This window comes from Ricinus communis, chromosome 8 (genome assembly GCF_019578655.1).
Source record: "Ricinus communis isolate WT05 ecotype wild-type chromosome 8, ASM1957865v1, whole genome shotgun sequence".
Classification (NCBI taxonomy): Eukaryota; Viridiplantae; Streptophyta; class Magnoliopsida; order Malpighiales; family Euphorbiaceae; genus Ricinus; species Ricinus communis.
In genome coordinates this window covers 3,886,218-3,894,145 of record NC_063263.1, presented here as the reverse complement: position 1 = coordinate 3,894,145, position 7,928 = coordinate 3,886,218, and the positions used below count along the sequence as shown (strand labels likewise).

The following is a 7,928-nucleotide window of genomic DNA, read 5'->3' as shown; positions in this document are numbered from 1 at the left end:
TTATATCAAATTTTGTTTGTTAATAGCAACAAATGATGACTCTTTGGGGCTCAAGCATGCAACACAAAGGAATAACTCTGCATTTACCTTAGTGAACTTATTGTTAAACTCTTAAAGTTGTCTATCAGTCACTTGATAAAATAATTCAACCTGAAAGTGATGTTAATTTAAAACTTGTTCACCTTTATACCTTGATCTCCCTTGAAAAATGAACATATCTTTCATTTCTGGAGTAACAATATTGTGCATGTCATCAAATAAAGTAATCTCTTCAAGCAAATAAGAATTTCACTCATCGTTTCTCATTACTTGCAATCGATGCTTGCACACTGCAATTATTGCCATTGCATTAATATCTTGATCCTTCCTCTATAATGTCTGGGATAAGTCATTAGTAATTTCTAATATATTTTAATTGCAAGTTGAAGACAAAATCAAATGATTATATAGAATTCAAGAATAAACCTGCTTTAGCTGGATGCTCTAAAGTCAAATCATTGTCCTCCATAATTTTAAGTACATCAATGATAGAAGAAAACATATCAATCAATTAAGGTAATGACATATAGTGCATACCTAATTAGTTCCCTTGCTCATTTTAATTCTCTTAATTCAACCCACACCTAGTAGAAATTTCACCGTTTTTTATCACTTCTAAAATCATATTAACTTATTTTTTCTAAAGAATATCTCGCTGGTTACAAGAACTTCCAACCATATTGGACAAGTTAGTGACCAAAGTAAAGAGTAAGCAAATTCTACATGTTTCTTGGCTACAACTACAAGTGTCATTTGAAGTTGATGAGCAAAACAACGAACAGAAATAGCATATCAATTCTCTTTCAAAATCAAACTTCTAAGGTCATTAAATTCACATTACATATTACTAGCCCCATCATAACCTTGTCCTTATATTATAGATAAACTCAATCCATGTTTAGAAAATAAAGACTCTAAAGCTAATTTAAGTGAAACTACAGTTGTAGTGGAAACATGAACAAGATTAAGAAGACATTCAACAACACATCCTTTCTTGTTTACATAATGTAGACAACTGCTATTTTCTCTTCAACTGTTTTATCCATAGATTCATCAATTAAAACAGAAAATATCTCATTAGCAATAATGGTATTAGTAGTCTCATTAGTAATTGCACTTACAATATCTTTTTGAATTTCAAAAAAAGTTAGTTTCAAATTACCACAAGCATTTTCAAACACTTTATTAAGAGATTCATTATGATTACCAAGAAACCTTAACAATTCACCAAAATTTCTTAGATTTAATGAATGTTCAAATTCCCTATGACCTCGAAAAGTCAAACCTTAGCATAATAGAAATTGAGAACAATCAATTATTGTAGTTAATTATGTCTAATATGCTTGTTTAACTTGATCAGATTTATGATATATAACGGCTTCAATATATTGCTTTCGATTCAATAATGTTTCATATTTCATATGGATTGATTGTGGATGCCATAAGATCAACACCAACATGAGATTGTAGTATATCTTTCTTTTACCAATTTACAGATCCCTCGGTAATAAAAGAGTCACCACACCCTTAATCTCCAAAATTAGACTTTTCAAAAGATAATAACACAAATAAAAAAGCTGCATTTTTTTATATGCTATACTCCAACCAACTATCAAAATTATTAAACTAACAAGGGGCTCACTTACGGAAATTCTTACCAAATTCTGTTTACAGAAACTTATGCTCGTGGTAGACAAGGACCTTTTAGCGGATACTGTCTTCGAATTTCATCTCGAATATTAGGATGATATTATAAAAAAATTTATCATTCACTAGGATCTGCTAAGAGATCTTTCAAATCAACCTCTATAAATTTACTCATTAGATGTGCTTATATTATTCCATTATTTAAGGAGAAGATAATTGATCAAGAGATAAGTTTATTTTCAGAAATTTGTCCATGCTAACATAAGAAAATATAATTATTATTGGAAAATAAATTAATTAAACTGCAATTGAAAAATTAATTAATTGCTAAACTTGTTCGATGTTGAAAGGAAGAAATGGCGTTGATGTTGATGTTATGGTGAGGGGGTGGCAAAGAAGTAGTAAAATACAAAAAAATAATTTTAACCTAAAACCAAAACAAAAAGGGACAAAAGTTAAAAAAAAAACATTAAGTGCCAAAATGTAAAAGAAATATGGTAGCTTTTAGTTTAAAAATCCTATGTGGTTTAACTTTTAATAAATTAAAAATACATTATATATATATAAATGTATATAAATATACCGTTTTATAAGTGGTCTTTCTTTTCTCTCTGAAAAGCTTCTTCCTCTCATCTTTTTTATAAGTCCTTTTCGTTTCTCTTTTTCTCTAGTTTCTTTTATCTTTTTTTTCTCCAGCTTTCTTATTTTCTCTATGGCTAGCTCTAACAGTACTATGCAAGACTTAGAGGATCAATATTCAAAGGTTATGCTTTACATCAAAGAAGGAGGAGGCACTGAGGTTGTGGATTCTGACGGGGAGGATGAAGGAGACATTATGGATTTACATGGGGCTTTGGTGAGTCATTTTCTAACTAAAAAAGTATCAACTTCCTGAGTATGAAAAATTTTCTCGTTTCTGTATGGAGGCCAATCTGGACCGTGGTCTTTTGAAAATCATATGCTTTTGTGTAAACGTCTTGAATTAGGGGAACAACCAACTAAAGTCTCTCTTTTCACCATTGATTTTTGGGTATAAGTTTATGACTTGCCTTATGGCTCCATATTAGGAAAATTAGTTAAACATGTAGGGAATTACATTGGGACTTTCCTTGAAAATGATCCTAACAACTTTGGAGGCTTCTAAAAGAGCTATATGCAAATTATGGTTTCCCTTGATGTTCGCAAGCCTTTGCCAATGAAAATAAATATTAAGAAAGGGGATGGAGCGTGGGTTTGGATAACTTTCAAATATGAACGACTCAACATTTTTTGTTTTTATTATAGGATCATTAGTGATGACATAACATTATAAGACAACTTGTCATGTCCAAGAAAGACATGGTTGACCAAGTTTGTATTTCACTATAACATAAAGTCTAAGAAATCGTGTCATGGATGGACTCTAGTCAGAGAGTCCGACTCAACCTAGAATCCTTCAGACAACCAAGAGAACAAGTCTTATTATAACTAAGTGAACCTGCAACTACGGAGTCCTTCTCTTAATAGGATGAGTAGACCTTTGAAGTCTATATAAGGAACTACTACATCATATTTACAAGCACAAGTTACTTTACACACTCATTATACTTAAGTCACCCTTTCATAAATTACTGACTTAATCATCGAAGTAAGTGGTCGGACAACCCTGTCCGGTGCTTTCTAACCATTCTTGCTAGTACCCCAGAGATCAGGTTAGCATTTGGAAGATCATGTTGATAGCTCAATCCTTGACCGAATTATCAATTAGTCATTCTGAAAAAAAAATTTTGAGAAGTCTTATGCATCTTCAATAACACTGACCAAGCCTGCTTATGGTGCATGGCTTAGAGCTCCAATACGGAGAATGATAACCTTTAAAGTTGGTGCTAAGTGGCGTTGGGAGGACCCAGACAATGATACTTCCTACGAAGGTTTTTCTAGTAGTGCAATGAATGGTGCAAACAGTTTGATGACTGAAACAAAAACTCTTATAAATAAGGCCAAAAATTTGCATGTCAACGATGTAAGTGGAGGTGGAACAAGCAGGAAAGGCATTAATAGTGGCATGAAAATAGGGATGCGCTCTTCTATGGAAGTTGACAATCAAATGAGCAAGAATTGTGTGTCTGATTTCAAGAATTAGGGGATCATGGTCTTTCTAAAGGGTTATAATTATTAATCCTAAAAGGATATGAAAAGAGAAAGATTTGGCTGGCGATATTTACATTGTAGATGGCTTAAGGAGAACTTGTTATTGGTGGGTCCTATGCCTCAAACTTGTCAGGTCCAATGAGTACCATTAGTTGGAACTGCCGTGGGTTGGGCAGTCCATAGACAATTCATAAATTATTAGCCTTAGTGTCCATAAAAAAACCTTGTTTTATTTTTCTTAATGGAAGTTAAGGTGGGAAGATATCATGTAGAAAAGATAAAGAAATACAATTAACATTTGCTATCTGATTAATAATATTGTTGGCATGAGATAATTAGTTCGGATAATACCAGAATTTTGAGAAGGTCAATTACTATTATGAAGTACTCAAAGTCAATCATAATAGTTAGTAAACAAGTATTAATGTGGGATAATAAATAAATAGGAGTAATAATTAATATTTATCTAGTTATTGATCGGTAAAGAGAAAAATAATTATAATGAAATTTCAAGTGCCGTGAAAGTATTTAAACAGGATAAAAGTAGTTATTAGACAGTTGTGAATGACAGACTACTTGATCAGAAGGAGAATGAGTTTAATAAAATTACTAAGTATATTTTTATGGATTAATTCAAGATTTTGCATATAGTTTATTCAAAATAGAAAAAGGAGTTGCAGATTCAAAAACATATTAAAGTGATTTTTTTTAATTAGTTTTATAAAATTTCATTTGTCTAGTTAGAATTATTTGATCAAATATTTATGTTCAGAATAATGTTGCTCAAGTAGAAAAGTATTTTAAGAATAAGTATTGTATGAATTGTATTTAAATCCTTGTATATTCCCCTTTGTTATTTATTTATCCTTACTGAGTTTTACTCACCTCTATTTTTTCACCATCTAGTGTTATGCAGAATGTCTAAGAGTTGGATCATGATTGAAGTCGTAGCAGTTAGAGCTTCGAGTTGCTAGATTCCATGATTTGAAAAAAAATAAAGAAAAGAAATTTACTAATTGGGCCAGTTTGGATAGGGCCGTTATAGAAATAATCAAAAAACTAGATCAGTAAGACAATCTTTTATGCTCTGTGTTCAACACCATTTTAGACAAAAGTTGATATATTCAAACCAACCAATCAACCAATTAACTTGGGAACCAAATCAATCCGATCATAAGTTTTGACGGATATGCTAGGCCAAAGAAAATTGATAATGAGAAAATATATTTTCTTTGATTCCAACAAAGTAATGAGTTTGTATATAGTTACAACACTTGGGTGAAAAAATATATATTTCTATACAAAATATTGAAAGATAAAATCTATTTTCTAGGTTTCAATGAGAAAAGGTCAATTAATAATATACAATTTGTAAACATAAAGTTTTATAATTTTAAATTAATATTTTAAGTAATGTTACTTTAAATTTTATCAAATAATATTCCTAAAAAGCTTCTCTCTTGTATTTTCTATCTTTAAACGTATCAAAAAGTTTAAATATTTTTCTTTTATAAATTGTATTGTAGGGTTCACATGTATATCAACTATTTTATATAAATATTAAATAAAATTCTCTATATGGGTCAATAATTTAATTCACGAGTTTAAGCTATTACAGATCACGTGCGAAGTATATATATGAAAAACTAGTATTAAATAAAAAATCTCTGTACAAATCTCACTTTTTTATAAAAGGCATTGTGTCAAGAATATTAATTACTTTCTATATCATTTAACATTTTATATTTACATTATTCTTGCTATATCTTCAAAATGATCACCCAATCTTTTAATAGATATATAATCCTCTAGGTATTATGAAATTGAATTGTTTATTTCAAAAAGCATTCACTTTAAAATTTCAAGTGTTCTAATATATTTTAGTTAATAAGGACAGTGTTTTTATTCAAAAGAAAACTTTAGATTATAATATTTTGATGTTTGTGAAATGTAGAAGTTGCCATGTCCATATTCAAATAAACAATTTCATCAAATTAAGTTAGAGGGAGAAATATTTGAGATAAGTGGTGCGTTTATATTTTTTTACTGAAAGTTACAGAATACTTAAGACTTAATTCAAGTGGCAATAATATTTTTATGATGAATATAAAAAGATAACCACCATATATTGTATAATCCGTGATTTGTTGAATCTCTTGAGAACCAAAAGAAAAAGTTATTACAGCAGGACAAAGCTATTATCCATCATGCATGCATTGACGGACTGTGCTTATATTTTAGTGAGAAAGTATCAAGTCTCAGATAGTCATATTTTATGATCTTTTTTTAATAATATCTTTTTAAGCTCAAACACTTCAAATATTGTTTAAGATGATATTTTATAAAATTTTATCATCAAATTCTTTTTCTTTATTTCTTTCAATTTTGTCTTTTTAATATTTTTGTAAATTTTTTTCCCTAATGTTTTTCTTTCATTTTGATTCTGCTCTGTATTGTTATATTATTCATAATCTTAAATGTGTCAGAATACAATATACTCTTTTTTTTATTATTTTTTTATCCTTTTTAATTCTTGGAGTTTAGATATGGTTGTAAAAGGAATAGGATTTTATTTAATTCTTTACCATATATATAATTAATAATGATTTTATCAATAATGATTTCATATTTATTTGAATATTTTCAATATTACAAGAAGATTTTTTTAATTAGTTTCTTTCATTCTTGCTATATAATATATTGTATTCGAAAGAAAATAATTGTCTATATTAAGTGTACATAAATCATCACTCACATGAGATATTTCCCACTTTAAATATGGGATTCACCTCGTGTGAAAGCAAGTAAGTAGCAAATATCTTTTTTTAAACACTACATATTATATAACCATAATATATGGTATTTGTTAAAAAAAAAAATCTAACTGCAAGATTTAAAATATCTTATAAAATCTCAATTCATTCATTTAATCTTTACAAATATATAAATATTTGTTCTTGATTTTATCATAACAATTTTAGATTTATTCATATATTTTTACAATAATATTTTTTTTTATTAATTTCATTTATCATGAGTATATAGTATGTTATATCTGAAGGAGAATAAAATGTCTACACTAAGTACACATACACCTACACTTATATGAGATGGTTTTCACTATAGATATGGGACCCATCTCATATGAGAGTAGGTGTACATACACTTGGTGAAGTAATTATTTTCTTAAAACACATCACATTGTATAATCATATTAAAAGAAATTAATAAAGAAAATCTAATTATAAGATTTACAATATCTAAATGAATCTAAAATCATTATGATGAGATTTGCAATAACTTATTTATATATGGTAAAGAATTTAATGAATCCACTTTTGTTTCGCATATATAAATTTTTCAATCTCAACCACTCTAATCCCAAAGGCAAAAATAGAAAAAGAAAAAAGAAGAAGAAAACAAATATTATATTATGTTCCGAAGTAATCACGCTTGTCAATATTTTAGTACTTGAAACACAATTAGATTGTTGTTCATGGCAATTCAAAAAAAACCCTTACCAAAATACTAAATCTTTTTAGCGAACTAGTGAATGTCTTGCATTTTCTAGAGCTAATACTATCCATCTCGTCCAACTTCTTATTGACTAAAGAATTGAATATGATGAAGAATGAATTGAGGATGAGATGTGGAATGGTGGGTCAAATCACAAGTTAATTAGGTTACAATGAACTACCAGTTTTGATTAGAAAAAATAACTACAAGATATTTGAAGTGTAGAAAACGAGGATGGATTCCAAATCTTTTTTTTTTTTGGAAGATTATTGAAGATAATTCTCAGCCAGAGCGGTTCATAATTTCTTTACTGAATTAATAATATGATGGTATGTATTTGCATTTTGGAAAAAAATTGAAAAGGACTATGAAATTCTAATTGATGTATTGTATATTATTTCTTATGTTTGAAAAATCAATCATTTTATTAATTGTATACATCTTAATCTATTTGATCTCTTATTATTTTATTATCAAATACTAATGGCTTTACTTTTGATTGCATTAAAGAAGAGCTTGAAAGCTAGAAGCTAGAGATGTTAAATTATCACTTGACCAAAGTTAAGGGTGATCATTCTATGTCTTTTTAGTAATGT

General features: G+C 28.5%; 1 pseudogene; it reads right to left on the bottom strand.

Annotated features, from left to right (window-relative positions):
* LOC107262250 lies at positions 1-1,770 on the bottom strand (annotated as a pseudogene).
* Between the last annotated feature and the right edge of the window lie 6,158 nt (positions 1,771-7,928).